This window comes from Psittacula echo (genome assembly GCF_963264785.1).
Source record: "Psittacula echo genome assembly, chromosome: 5".
Lineage (NCBI taxonomy): Eukaryota > Metazoa > Chordata > Aves > Psittaciformes > Psittacidae > Psittacula > Psittacula echo.
This window is the reverse complement of record NC_137739.1, coordinates 73,960,843-73,976,936: the sequence shown is the minus strand read 5'-3', so window position 1 is coordinate 73,976,936 and position 16,094 is coordinate 73,960,843.

Genomic DNA, 16,094 nt, shown 5'->3' with positions numbered 1-16,094 from the left:
TATATTGTTGTGTGTACGATTTTTTCCTAGTTTTGCCTTTAAAATGTGGAATGTAGTATAACTTAGAACTAGTAACTATGGACCTAGTGTTATGCATGATTACGAATGCACACTGATTAATGAGATGTTTTCTGTAGTTGATCCTGCTATATTAACACTTTGTGAGACTGGCTGGTGAAGAATGAGCAGCCCTGGTATTTTGATTTTCTCTATGGCTCTGCTTGTGTATTGCTAAGTACAGTATGCTTCAATAGCAACAGATTGAAGCAGTTAAAATGCATTGCAGGTTAATACCAAAAATTTGCAATTAAATCTGAGACACAGAACAGGCGGAGAATCTGTGAATCGCAGCTAAAAGTAAGGTCATGGAGAGAAAAAAAAACAACAACCCAACCAAAACCCCAAAAGAACAAAACCCCAAAACAAACCAACAAAAACCAGACTACCTCCCTTCTCCAAGAAAACCCAAACAACAACCCTCCAAAACCCAAAATCATAAGGGAACCACAGAGTTGCAAAAGTGGAATTAGAAACTGAACTTCATTCATGCGCTTTGACTTAGTGTTATTTCTCTGCTTTGCTTTTTTACCTGCAGATGGAAAATGCGTGGTTCCTTTATAAAGTGTTTCAAGAACATATGCAACTACTACTACTACAACTGTATTGACTATTAGAATTCTTAAAGTTATCTGCTTCAGATAGAACAAGGTGAAATACAGCATTTATTTGGAAAGCATCCAGTTTCAATGAGAATATTTTCTTAAATGATTCAATCTGTCTGAAAGCAAAAGAAGCCTCATCTCTAGCCTGAATTTGTTTAGGTATAATTTCTAGTAATTGGTGGTTCTTTTGTATCTCTGCTTGATGAAAGATCAAATTTCCTCCTTCTCTTGCTCTTTGTATTCTTTCTGTAGGGATATTAATTTCTTTCCTCTGGTTCTTCATCATCCTTCTTGAACTGTGAAATCAAGAAATTATTGCAGTTTTCTGTGCCAAACAAAGGTAACTGCTTTGCTCTCTTATTTGTTACCTTGCTTGTTTAAATGTTAGTGGATTGCGTGAGATTAGCCACAACCGCGTGTTGTGAGTTCTCTGTTGCATACATGGATTCAAGCAAGCAAACTCGTAAATTGGAGTAATGCACAGAGGTGTCACCTGGAAGATCAGAGTTTATACTTTCCACCTGAGATCAGAGGAGATCAGCTTCCTTTTCAGTCTAATTGTACTCACTGCTTATGCATAATGGAAAACCACAACTTGACTCTGCTCTCCTTGATAAAGATCAGCATCTACTAGAGAGTGTGATGCTAGCTTTACAGATCTTGTCAGCATGAGGCATTAGTTGTGTCTTTTTATGTATGTAACATGACATAAAAGAATATGAACATCATAATGTGAATGGTGCTGTATAGCTTTTGCATTGTCACAGTCATAGACTTATCAAGTTGGAAGGGACCTCAAGGATTGTCTGGTCCAGCTTTTCTTGGCAAAAGCATGGTTTAGACAAGATGTCCCAGCACCCTCTCCAGCTCAATCTTAAAGGTGTCCAAAGTTGGGGAATCCACCACTTCCCTGGGGAAATTATTCCAATGTCTGATTATTCTCACTGTGAAAAATTTTCCTCTTGTGTCCAATTGAAATCTCCAGGCATAACTTGCACCCATTACCCTTGTCTTTTCCACATGACTCCTTGTAAAAAGGAAGTCTTAGTCTTCTTTGTAGCAGTAGTATAATTAGTAAGTAGTGCTTCCTGTTAATTTGTATGGGGTTTTTAGCTTGTTTTTTTTTTTCTTTTTTGCCTCTTTAGTATTTTGCCTTGCATATGCTGTTAGATGAAACAATTTTTGAACTCGTCAGGGTAGTTGAAAACTCAGCTTTGGCTTTATGTATGATATTTTTACAGAAATAACCTGAATGTCTTCATGTGTTTGAGCTATAGTGTTTCCCACGCCTGTCCATCTCCAGTAGAGATAGAAGGGGAAAGAGCAAGATTTCTCATTAAGTTAAAGTTTTACATCTATGTATTTTAGAAAATACGTGAGAATTTTCTCTAAACTGAGAAGTCCATGGTGGAAAAGTCTTGAATTTGAGACATTAGTTGGATAGAACTAAGGTGTGATACAGTATGGTGGAATTTTTGGTTTTATTGCTCTTAGGTGTTTTGTGTACGTGCAGACTTTCCATATCATTTGAGGATGTTTCTCTTCTTCATCCATGTCAGTGTCCTGTCATTTGTGAGGCTGTGTGTCTGAATGTGTTAACTGTTCTAGGCTGCACTTTAGAGCAGTGCTGGCCTGCCTGGCCAGCCCTTAGTGCCTTCAATTCCTCCACTCCACGTGCGGGCAGAACAAAGGCAAGAAAGCTGTTTCATTATCTGGTTGTTGAGCCAGTCTTGGTCCTGCACTTTGAGTTGTTTGGAAGCTTACAGTTGTGTAGCTGTGACACAAGAAACACTGGAGAAGACATCTTTTTCTTTTTCTTTATTTTTTTTTCTTTATTTCTTTGTGTGACAGTCATACCTTAGAGGAGCAGCCACTGCTTTTCTTGCTTCCTCATGCTGCTGCGCTCTTGTTAATGTGTTTGTAAAGCCCATAGCTCAGAGGTACAGTGTGTGTATGTACATGTAGTAGTATAGACATGACTTTTCAGGATATGAGGAAGCATTGAATAATCTGAACTCCAAGTTAACTTTAGCATTTTTTTTCTATGTTATTTCTTCTGTTTCTCTGAATGTCTTCCTTCATTTTCTTTACTGCTTTTAAGCATCTATTTTCTTCTGCATAGCTTTCTCTTTTTATTCTTCTCTCCTAGCACCTGTGCTAGACCTCTTTGCACAGACTTGCTGAGGAGAAAGGTTAAGGTTGAGAACCAGTGCACCTTTCTTTGCAAAGCAGTATCTGAGGCCTCCGCTTCTCTTCTCTGGGAACAAGTGGCTGTTGGGAGGAAGTTGCTTGAAAAGAGGATGAGCTGCAAAATGTCTGGGGCTTGAGCACCGTCCCAGCTAGGATTAATTTAGAATCAGAGGTTTATAGCATTCTTTAAACATTTTCGTGCTCGGCTGGGGGGGTGTGTGTGAAAGGGGTCAGACATCTGCCTCTTGCAAATTTTGGCTCCTTGCATCTCTCCTTGCCTATAAAAGGGAAGCAGAGGTAGGTTTAGTAAGACTGGAAACTTGAGAGAAGAGCAGGTAAAGGCAGTGGCTATTAAATGTTTTTGCTGTGGTATTAAATTGTGGGCTAAGCACTCTCTCTTGGATTATTCTGCAAAGCAGTTGTTATTCGTTTATTAGTAAGGGCTGGTCTGGGTTTTTTAGCTTTGCTTTTATTAAAATGGTTTGGATGTAGAAAGGAATGTCAAGGCTTACAGTCTTCTTTATAGATACTGGAAAGATATTCAAAAGAGCTGGTTAAATATTTGGACAAGTTGGATGCATTTTCTCATACATTAAACACTTAAATGTTGTCTTTCATCCCGAAATCTAATTTTACAGTTAGCTTACTGTATTTTGTCAAATCAAAGTTCCCTCTGTCTTCGTGTGCTACCTCTGACAGCACAGCAACAGATGTAAATGGAGCAATATAAGATAGGTTGGTAGCTGTAGACTTACTTAATGTCTGGTGACTTTCAGATCAGGACTCTCTGAATGAGGAAATCCAGTACCTTTTGCTCTTTGTTGCCATTCTCTTATCCTTTCAAATTCTGCAACAGCTTTTTTTTAATTGGAATGAGCAGGATTGCTTTGGTATTGAAGATAGAATTTTTATGCATTGGTATGATAAAGGACCAGTGTTCTCTACAGAATAATTCTTACTGCTGTCTATGGGTGGGTGGTGGTGTGGCCTTTTTCTTTATGAGCTTTTAAGTATGCAGGTATTGGTATGCATCAATTTATAATCTTCAGTGTAAATAATTCTGCAAAGAATTGAGAAACGTCAGGTAGTATTGGTAATGGGTCTACTTATCATATTTGATTATCTGCTTGGTGCAGTCACCTAACAGTAACAGTGGGTGCTTCAGAGCTGTGAATCATTGCAGCATGTGAAATTTTCCAGGGTTTGGAAAATTGCATGGCTAGGGTTTAAACATTCCTATGCCTACCCCAGATGAATAAAACCCCTATTGACATGTCTGAAGGCATTTCTGCTGCATTTTTATTAACATTTTTACTGTTACTCCATGTTCTTCAAATAATATGGCTCTTCATTAGTGTAGGATAGTTACTCAGTTGCATACTTTCTGCCTGTACTTTTTCATTTCATTTATTTAAATTTAATTATTTAATTATTATTAAATTTAATATTTATTTAAATTTCATTACATTCCATTTCAGCCAATGAACAAAATAGCCTGGGTGCTCTAAGGACACTTCTGGAATTGTTCATCTACAGTGCAAAGAGGATTGTGGCTGACCTTCTGACATTTTTATATAATCGAGATTTAAGCGGTTTTCTAATTCTGACTATTAAATGAAAATGGAGATTTAGCCTTTCCCTTAAATGAGTCATTTCTGAAGCCAATCGATGTAAGAAACCTTTAGAGACCCTTAGAGTTTTACTCTGTGTGTGAAAATTGCTAAAGTGTATAAATGCATACTTTGAAATTCTGCTTTGAAAGGTGTCAACAAGTATGACTGTTAGATGAAATTTCTAGGTGCTATAAGAGCTGCCTAGCCTGTTATAACCAAAGGGGGCCACAGTTACTGGTTTTGATTTTTCTTAGACTTTTTCTTTGGCAGGCGGAGCGTAATTCTTTTATGGCAAAAATGAGATGTTTTCTTCCTTGTACTTTGGTAAGCTGTGGAGAACAAACTCTTGAGACTGAGGTTTGGGTTTGGTGCTGCAGCTCTGAGCCTTACAGAGCCTGCTGCCTGTTCTGTCATCCTGATTGCAAATACAGTTTTACCTATTAAAAAAAATAATTCTAGGTTAATACCTGTGCAGTGATTATGTTCCAGTTCTAAACTGACCAGTCAGTTTTGAAACGATACTTCTTGCTTGGTATTTCGATTGTCAGTGCAGCTCAGGATCACCCTAATCATGGTTGATGTGAATTTAAAAATACCTTTCTTCCATGCTTTTTATTTCTGTTGATCCATGGAGACATAAACCACAGTTTTTATCTTAATCTGTATTTCCTTTCTTTTTTATATTTTAACTTTGTGCTTACAGTATTAGTTTATTTTTAACACAAGTGAGCAGACCTGCAATTTCAGATCTGGCATTTGAAAAACAGTGTTTGTACAGTAGGTACATCAGACAAGAAATTGTGAAACTATATTGAAGTGTTTTAATAGTAAGTATTAGCAAAAATCAGAAACAGCCATAGCAAAATGCTTTTGTGCTTTGTGGCAGAGAAGCATACATATGTACATTGGTTATTTTTTGTTTGGTTTATTTTCAGTGTCATAGTACTAAAATGAAAGTTTATTAAAGTAGAGGGCACAGATATATTACCTTGTATCTTGTGGAAAATGTATTTCATATTACACAAGAATGTGGTGTTTTGAGAAGTCTTGTTCCTGTTTTGAGTAGCTGAGAAGCTCATATCTCCAGTGCTGTGTGTTTACGTGAAACAAAGATGACTCTGAGTGTAAGATAGTGCTGTAAATTCTTTGTTAGTCAGAGAAGGTACTTTGTATTATCTACTAGATTTAGTAATTAATTTCTGAAGTCCCTTTTATTAGTGTTAGGGTTTTTGCTGTGTGTGTTTTTAGTACCTGAATTATCTTGATAAAGAGTATACGGGGTAGTGATAGATCTGTGGCAGTCAGAAACAGGAGAAACCTCAGCATTGTTGACCTTTCTCATAACAGTACAATTAATACAAAATGTAACACATAGGACAATATTTTGTAGTTTATATATAAACCCTTATGGTGCTTTTTCATATTCTGGCAGGCAATGAACTAGCTTTTATTTGTTGGAATGGGGTCTTATGTAAAATCATCTTTATTTGGACAAAATACTTTGAAAAAGAAGCTTAACTATCCCTGTCCCCCCAAAAAAACCCAAACCTCAGAGCTAGGCAGTTTTACTGATGATACTGAGAGGCCCCTGGCTAACCTTTTCAAGACTGAAATCCTTCACAGTAATGTAGGATTTCTTTTCTGGACTTCAGCAGATGATGCTCTCTAATGTGATTTTATTCTTTTTCTTTATGTGTGCTTTGTGGTTAAGAGGTTGGACACATAAAGATTTACCTGATGTGTAGAAAAACTGTTGTCTGAAAATGAAAATATTGGACCAGGAGCCATGAGCTTGAAATTACACTACTGATTTCTCACAGGTAAATACTACTACTGTCAGTTTTAGTTGTTGATTTTTCCATACAGAGTGTTTTTTTTTTTTTTTTTCCTTTTAAAGGCATTGAGGCTTCGCAAATTTCTTTATGGTACCTGAGAGCTGGTGGTTGTGAAGACTTGTTGATGAATAAGGTTGATGTTGTGATCATTATGAGCTCAGCACAGTCCAGATGGAAATTCTATGTTAGGACAGAGACCAGACTTCTGTAGGGTAAAACATAGCATTTTGATAGCATTTATCTCCCTTCAGGTGTAATGGAGCCTCCCTGTTCAGGTGGATGTGATAAGTTGCGGCGGTAACTTGTTTTGTGGTGTTTCATGTTTTTTCTCTAACTTGAATGCCAGTTTCTTCATGTTTTCTCTGTTACTGCAAATGTAAGGCAAAAGAGATGTGAAGGCTTGTTTTTAAAGCTTTATAAAAATCTGTTCTACACACCAAATAGATAATAGGGATGTTTTGAGTTGTGTTTTTTGAAAGTGGGTGCTAGAGTATCTGCAAACAGTGCATTCTGTCTGTAGTACCAGAGAAATAGCCCCTTTGTGTATATATGCTACTGATTGCCTTCTTTCCTCTTGCAGTACTGCAGGTATTCTTCCTGTAAATGGAGGAGGTTTGCATTCCTTCCTGTGCATGTCTGTTGAACCTAGACTTCATGGTGTGTTTTCACAGATGATTTAGAGCAGACCTGGAGGTGTAATCATAGAATCATAGAATAGTTAGGGTTGGAAAGGACCTTGAGATCATCTAGTTCCAACCCCCCTGACATGGGCGGGGACACCCCACACTAAACCATGCCACCCAAGGCCTCATCCAACCTGGCCTTGAACACCGCCAAGGATGGAGCATTCACAACCTCCCTGGGCAACCCATTCCAGTGCCTCACCACCCTCTCAGTAAAGAATTTCTTCCTTATATCCAATCTAAACTTCCCCTGTTTAAGTTTGAACCCGTTACCCCTTGTCCTATCACTACAGTCCCTGATGAAGAGTCCCTCCCCAGCATCCTTGTAGGCCCCCTTCAGATACAGGAAGGTTGCTCTGAGGTCTCCATGCAGCCTTCTCTTCTCCAGACTGAACAGCCCCAACTTTCTCAACCTGTCTTCATATGGGAGGTGCTCCAGTCCCCTGATCATCCTTGTGGCCCTCCTCTGGACTTGTTCCAACAGTTCCATGTCCTTTGTATGTTGAGGACACCAGAACTGCACACAATACTCCAAGTGAGGTCTCACGAGAGCAGAGTAGAGGGGCAGGATCACCTCCTTCGACCTGCTGGTCATGCTCCTTTTGATGCAGCCCAGGATACGGTTGGCTGTCCATTTCTAGTTTTATGGCCATTATGAGTGTGTGTGTTTTGAATTTGATTTGATCTACTGGTTCATAGAAACTACTGTCTATACGAGTAACATATTAGTATTAAATTTCTAACAGAAAGGAATTTTGATGGAGGAATTGAAGCCATGGTGGTGTAAAATCTAAACAAGAGTTGGTGAAAGTCTGAATTCCTTAAAAGGCTGAAAGATGGTGTCATACTTTGGTATGTGCTGTTGACACTTCAGCTCTGATAGATGCTCAGTGTCTGTCTGTACTGCTGTAAATGCATGTCGGGTTTGGTGAAGTATGATTTGGAATATTACTGCTGTTTCACAGGAAAGCTGAAAAATAAAATAGGAGCTAAAATACATGCATGATAAGACTTAAAATCAGTGTGCACAGACAACTCTGTCAAGTCTAAATTGTTTTAATATAAGTATGACATGAGCTGGAATCAGAATATAACTACCTCCATAATGGACAAAATCCTAACATTGAAACGTGGTTTAGAACTGTGACTGCTTAGGGTGAATTGCCGAATGTGAAAAAGCAGTAGGATTGTTATGGGTATCAGCAGTAGCATGTGTATCTTTTTTGATAAATGCACCAATTAATTCTTTTTCAAGTATTTAATGTTATTTTTACAAGACCCAGGAAAGGGGAAACTGAACTTGGAGGGAACTCTTGTATTAGAGGAGGGGAGGTGAAGGGGAACAGAAATCTATTCATGTACACTGTCAGTTAAAGTAACTCACAAAAAAGAGTTTATACATGAAGACCATATTTGTTTACTGTTAATATCTCTTGGAAATCCAAATATACACAACCTTATAAGGAAGATGAGGTTTTATTTTGAGTTGCTGTTAATCTGTTGTAGTAACCTTAGAACCAGCTTTTAGGATCTATTCTTTAGAATACGTAAGAAAGATCTAAATGGTATTTCAAAGCAAGGACAATGGTGTTGAGTAGACTTGAAATACTTCAACTTCTTGTGCCTCAGTCTTAACACATTCCAGACTGATATTTGGCTTTTGGGAACAGCATAGGGTTTATAACGTTTACTTAGTCTGTGATCCAGTACAGCTCCCCCCAAGTTCTTTTCTGCTTTATTGCTCTTTAGATAGCTAATTCTCTGTGTGTGGTGTTTTGTTTTGTGATTTTTTTTTTTCTATTGCTTTAATTATTTCTTTTCAGTCTTACAGCATTTTCTTTGCTTTCACTTGCAGAGGCTTTGATCATTTCAGCTTTAGAGTCCCTGACTTCCCATGCTCACCTGGATCCTCTTCTCCATACTCCTTGCAACTCTTGCCCCTCACTTTGGTGGTATTTTTGGATTCTTCAAGGGGGCCTCTGTTTGATCACCCATATTAATAATGAAAGTACTAAGCAAAACTTGCTGCAGGACAAGTTCTAGCTGAACCAACCTGAAATGCCTTCTGTTTTTTATACTGAACCCCTGCGTTAGTTCTCTGAAAGCAAATTTTCTAATAGTTACGCTGATACACACTTATTTTGGATGTACAGTCTCCAGATTGTGTTGAACAGTGTCGGAAGTGTCAGTTATGTAAACTACACCTGCTGCTTCACTAAAGACACTTATCCAAGAGAGAATGTTATGTTGGTTTGATGTGGCTTCCTGACTGTTATTTGTCTTTCTCCTCTAACTTAAATTGATTTTTACCCCTCTTCTCTTTCACCAGTAACATATCCAAATCTTTCCAAGCATCAGAATTACATTGTCTTACCATTTCTTAAGTAATTCCCAACTCCTCCACTGCTGTGAAAGGACGTGGACCCTGTTTTGTATTGCTCTGAGATCTCCTGTATTTCACTAGTTCTCAAAGTGAATCAGTAATAGCTTAGAAGTTTAGGCTGGTTATTTATATACTCTAGCACACATAATTGTAATAGCTGGATAAAACTGTGTTAGATTTTCAAATTTAAAGATCAAAGGCATCAAGGACAATTCAAAGACAGGGATGTCAAAGATTACAAGGGCATGTAGAGATAGGGCAAGGGGGAATGGTTTTAAGCTGACAGAAGTAATTTAGATTAGATATTAGGAAAAAAAATCTTCACTGTGAGGGTGGTGAGGCACTGGAACAGGTTGCACAGAGAGGCCGTGGATGTCGTTCAAGGTCAGGTTGGACGGAACTTTGAGCAACCTGGTCTAGTGGAAGGCGTTCCTGCCCGTGGCAGGGAGTTTGGAATTTAGAGGATCTTTAAAGTACCTTCTAACCCAAACCATTCTGCAATCAGATTTTTTTTTTACAAGAGAATATATTTTGAGTGTTACTTTTGCTAACTTTCTTGTTTCTTCCTTATGGAGCCCTCAGTATCAGGGTCCTTCATCTCAACCAGATTCTAAGCTGGCTGGCAATGCTATGTGCCACCACTTTTAGTTGTCTCTGTACAGACAACTGGTGAGATAGCCTGGGTGAGATCGGGAATTGATGTAGGCTGTCCAAGTCAGGATGCTGTTGAAAAGCCACCGTTAAGTAACTCATTTGTACTGAACCTGAAAGCAGTGTTGGCATTTTCAAAACTGAAAAGATAAAGCTCCTCATCTTTTGTTATATGTGAGTGTGATTTGTAGCCCACCACCCCCAAAGCTGTCTTGGAGAGCTTTGCTGGACTGGTATTTCACTCAGGAAGTCTTGGATGGAGTAACCAATCCCATGTTGTTATTGCTAACCACCTTCTTGCATCTATGGTGTTTTTCTGCATTCCTATCTGGACTGACTTAAAGGTCTTCTTGCCTGAGTCAGAGCAGTATAAAAGAGTGCAGAGAAGAAGGTTCTTGGCTTGCAAAGATATAAAAAGCCAGACAAATGAGTGAGCTATGCGACTATTTTTATTGTTCTATATTTGTCATTTGAGCAGACCTCCTGTAAGTTCAGCAACATAAAGTATTGCTAGGTATCTGATTAATGTACATGGTAATATAGATCTTGGGACTGCTGGGCTGATAGGTCTCCCCCTGTGATGACTTAGTCAAGGACCATGGTTCAAAGTTATCTGTTGAAATAGCTGTAACACAGCTACATGTGCTGAAAGCGGAAGTCATGGTCGCTGGAGACTGTCCAGAGATCTCTCATGGCTCTTTTCCTGAATGGTTTGACAAATTTCTTCTGTGAATTACTGAACCAGCATTGCACATCCTTTGCTAGTGCTGCCAATTATGCCGCTCAAACAGCACACAAACCCCTACTCCAAGAAGGTATTGCATCTCTTCCTTTATTTAACTCCCTGTAAAGGCTACACTGGTAAAACCAAGACAGTAAAAAGCAACGGAAGGCAAACAGATGTAAATTCAATCTGGTTTAGTATATTTTTCCATGTAGGTTTTCTGATAACTTCTGTTTAATCTGTTTTATGTCTGGGAAGGCATTCTAAATGAAAAACAAGTAGAAAATAATTCCAAATGGCTGGAGGACTGAATATGTAGTTGTGCAGCAGAGTTTTACATAAGTTTGCCCTTTTTTAACCAGAAAGAAAATTTGAAGATATTTGCTAAAAATAAAAATCGCAAGACCTAAACCGACAGAATTATGTTACTGACCTTACGGAAATGTTACACTTTATGAGGGAAGGTTGACTTTTTATTTTTTTTTCCATGCTATTTATGTTCTTTTCCCCATCATTAGTTGAATTAATCCCACTTGTGAACAGCTGTTGAAATAATAAATCCTACTTCTTGAATTGTAGTTATAGTTGTTCTGTTTTTTTGACTTAAAAAGCAAACCTGAAAACCTCAGCTGTTAATGCTGCCGAAGGATGAAGTATATCCAGCTTACACCAGTGAACTGCACACGGGGAAAAAAACTAAGTAGAACATGTTCGAATTTGGACTGCATGTTAATTCGCTGAATGCTTTTAAGCTAGTGCCCCCCCTTTGGAAGGGGGTGGTCATGGCTTCTCCCATCTACTGATTTCATGGTTATTCGAGGGTCTTTCACCCTCGAGAAAGGAGGGGTGTGTGAATTCTGAACTCCAGTGCACAGCACATGTGCTTGTATTGCCTTGTTAAGGGCAAGGGGCATGTCTTTGGTGTCTTTCTTAGTTCAGCTAATCAGATTATTTCATGGAGGGTTGTGTCGCAGCAGAGGTTCTGATGCATATGGGTAAAACTGTCCCACACAGTATGAAACTGTACAGTTTAGTCCTTGAAACTGTTGTTAGGATTTTACTTAAGATTCTTTAACTACTTTAAAATAATCCTTTTCTGAGTGACTGCATGATGAATGAGAGTAGCTGCCCACAGCTGCATGCCTTCTCCTGTGCTGCTGAACAGGAGGCAGAGTTGGTCCTTAATCTGCTGAGGTTCTCAGCCTGGCATAGCAGGACAAGTCTACATTGGTGATGGTTTGCCTTAGATGCCATTCTTTAAACGTTAGTGCTGTCTTGACTCGTCTGTCAGAGCTCTGGGACTTGCAATGTAGGAGAAAACCCCAGTGTTCTGTTTTGTTTAGTCTGCAGTTATTTAGATGAGCAGCTCTAGCAGTGCCATCCCTTGGAAATTAGGGGCTGTTTTACTGTGGAAGTGCTGCCCCAGTTTTCTTTTTGTGAAAGGCTTTCAGCTTGGACAGATTTCACACTTTCAGTTTGAGTTTACTGTTCTGGCAGCTAATTTTGCTGAAGTACCCTAATTTTGCTTCATGCACTGTTTTGTAACACTGATTGGACTTTGGAAGCTCTGGTGGGGCACCTGAGCTTACCCCAGTACGTGGCTGCAGGGCCTGAGTGTGTCTTCTCCTCATATCGCTTACCTCTGAGATACCAGCCTCTGAGAGCTGTGGGTCTTCAAAATGAGAGTGCAGGGACAATCTGTTTGGTACTCACTGCGCTGTGCTGGCATCCAGTGCAGAGGGAGGGAGGAAATGATTGTGATTCAGATACCAGAGCCTGAAGGACAGAAAGAAAGGAGAAGATGCTAGGCTGGAAGAAAGAGAGCTGGCTTTTGGAGGAAAGGAAGGGAAGGCTGTAGGAGCCAGAGACTGTTTAAAATAAAAAAGGGGAAAGAATAGGAAGAAGGGAACAGGACAGGGAAAGGTGGGAGGAGTTGATTTATAATCAACAAGGAGGAATGAGTAACAAAAGAAAGTTCTGAGGACAGGGAAAATGCAGATAGTCACTTGTTGGGTTTTAAAAAGTCCTGGATAGCTTGAAACAAGTACTGCTGTTTGATAATGCTGGGATTTTAGTGGAATTTAGCTGCTCGGGAAAATTCAAAGGAAAAAAGAGGCTTATAGAAGGTGGAAGCAAGGGCAGTCGGCCTGGGAAGAATACAGGGGTGCTGTCCAGGAAGCTAGGGACCAGGTGAGGAAAGATAAGGCCCAGTTAGAATTGAACTTGGCTAGGGATGCTAAGGATAATAGGAAGGGATTCTGTAGGTACGTAGCGAATAAAAGACAGACTAGGGACAACGTACGCCCCCTTTGGAAGATATCGGGAGAACTGGCTACCCTGGATTTGGAGAAGGCTGAGGTTCTTAATGACTTCTTTGCCTCAGTCTTCACTGGCAAATGCTCTGACCGCACCACCCAAGTCCTGGAAGGCAGACTCAAGGACTGTGAGAATGAAGACCCTAGGCCCACTGTAGGAGAGGATCTGGTTCGAGACCATCTTAAAAACCTAAACGTACACAAGTCCATGGGACCTGACGAAATCCATCTGCAGGTCCTGAAGGAGCTGGCGAATGAAGTTGCTAAGCCACTGTCCATCAAATTTGAAAAATCATGGCAGTCAGGTGAAGTTCCCAACGACTGGAAGAAGGGAAATGTAACCCCCATTTTCAAGAAGGGGAAAATGGATGACCCAGGGAATTACAGAGCAGTCAGTCTCACCTCTGTGCCTGGCAAACTCTTGGAGCAGATTCTCCTGGAAGACATGCTAAGGCCCATGAAAAACAAGGAGGTGGTTGGTGACAGCCAGCATGGCTTCACTAAGGGGAAATCCTGCCTGACCAATTTGGTGGCCTTCTACGATGGGGCTACGAAACTGATAGACAGGGATAGAGCAGTTGACGTCATCGACCTGGACTTGTGCAAAGCGTTCGACACTGTCCCATGACATCCTTGTCTCTAAATTGGAGAGACATCAATTTGTTGGGTGGACCACTCGGTGGATAAAGAACTGGCTGGATGGCCGCATGCAAAGATTTGTGGTCAATGGCTCGATGTCCGGCTGGAGACTGGTAACGAGTGGTGTCCCTCAGGGATCGGTGTTGGGACCGGCCTTGTTCAACATCTTTGTCGGTGACATGGACAGTGGGATTGAGTGTGCCCTCAGCAGGTTTGCCGATGACACCAAGCTGTGTGGTTCGGTTGATACGCCGGAGGGAAGGGATGCCATCCAGAGGGACCTGGACATGCTTGTGAGGTGGGCTGATGCCAACCTGATGAAGTTTAACCATGCCAAGTGCAAGGTCCTCCAGCTGGGTGGGAGCAATCCCAGGCACAGCTACAGGTTGGGCAGAGAAGAGATTCAGAGCAGCCCTGCAGAGAAGGACTTGGGGGTGTTGGTCGATGAGAAAATGAACATGAGCTGGCTTCAGTGTGCGCTCGCAGCCCAGAAAGCCAACTGTATCCTGGGCTGCATCAAAAGGAGCATGACCAGCAGGTCTAAGGAGGTGATCCTGCCCCTCTACTCTGCTCTCGTGAGACCTCACTTGCAGTATTGTGTGCAGTTCTGGTGTCCTCAACACAAAAAGGACATGGAACTGTTGGAACAAGTCCAGAGGAGGGCCACGAGGATGATCAGGGGACTGGAGCACCTCCCGTATGGAGACAGGCTGAGAAAGTTGGGGCTGTTCAGTGTGGAAAAGAGAAGGCTACATGGAGACCTCAGAGCAGCCTTCCAGTATCTGAGGGGGCCTACAGGGATGCTGGAGAGGGACTATTTATCAGGGACTGTAGTGACAGGACAAGGGGTAATGGGTTCAAAGTTAAACAGGGGAAGTTTAGATTGGATCTAAGGAAGAAATTCTTTACTGAGAGGGTGGTGAGGCACTGGAATTGGTTGCCCAGGGAGGTTGTGAATGCTCCATCCTTGGTGGTGTTCAAGGCCAGGTTGGATGAGGCCTTGGGTGACATGGTTTAGTATGGGGTGTGCCTGCCCATGGCAGGGGGGTTGGAACTAGATGATCTTAAGGTCCTTTCCAACCCTAACTATTCTATGATTCTATGAAGGTGTTTTTTCAGTAATTTTGTTCTCCAGCTCACTGGCTCTCTAGGTCTTGAAGGAGTTAATGCTGAACAAGGGTATTTTATCTGTTTTGTTTAGTTTTGTCTCTCTTGTATCAGCTGCTGCATCTTTGAAAAGAGATATCCTGTGCCCTTTTTCAAATGCCTGTCTTATTTCCAAGAGGAACCATCTTTCTGTAAGCAGAGGTCTTTTCTGTGAACATAAAATTCATGATCTAAATTAACTGAATGCATTAATAGGAATGTGGGTGTGCAGAGAAGTCTCAACAGTTTAAAAGCTGGATGTATTTAGTACATAATATGGTTTTCATGATTCATAACTGAGATTAGTGATCAATGCTTAGGGAAAGCTTTATTTTTTTGGCTTTGGTCATTTGAAATGGATAGTATACTTCTATTATAAGCTTAGACATTGATAATAAAAACAGTACTTGTCTCTGTCAACATTTGTGGAAAAACAAGTCTCTGGTGACTTCTGAATGTTTTATTTCATGATGAGAATAGTAAATCTGTCCTGTGTAGTGTCTGGGTGCACTGTCTTATATCAAAACGTTATTAATTGATTTTTATACTTTACAGCTGTGTTTTGGGATTAAGGACTGAAATGAAAGCCAAAAGCCCACTTTGGATTGTGAGAACATATTGGAGGAGAGTTAAGGGATTGATTTATTTTTCTGGTTCAGAAATTTTGAGCAGGAGGAAAAGGGAGGGACTTCAGCTGCCTGCTTGAGTTGGTCTGCCAGCAGCCTCAGAACCTGATAGATCAGCACAGGAGTATGGCTAACCGGATCTGTGCAAATACCTAGGCGTATGAAGATGAAGATAGGTACCCAGTCAGATCTTAATTTGCATTTAGATCCATTATTTACATTGGATTGTGGAAGTAGGGCTTTTCTGGAATTGCTGAAGAATTGTGCTTTTGCTTCTTTAGACATGAATACTGTGAAGGCCAGCCTTTAAAACTCCTGTTTTCTAGAAATACTGATTTTTCACCCTCTGGATGCGTTGTATATGTTAATCAGTTCCTTAAACATTGTGTTTTGTCTTCATTCTGAAAGTGGTAGTATAAGGCCAGCAGTAGGCAGTGGCTACTGAGATGGCGTTTGCGGTATGTGGTACAGTATGAATGAAAGACTGTGCATGTTTGTAATAAAGCTTGCTTTGGCTTGAATAAGAGGAATTGTGAGAGATTCTCAATTTAGAAACACATTTCAGGGAAATAAACAGCTTCACAAATAGTTAAGCAATAGGAATATGTGGGCTAAGTTGAGCTAGAT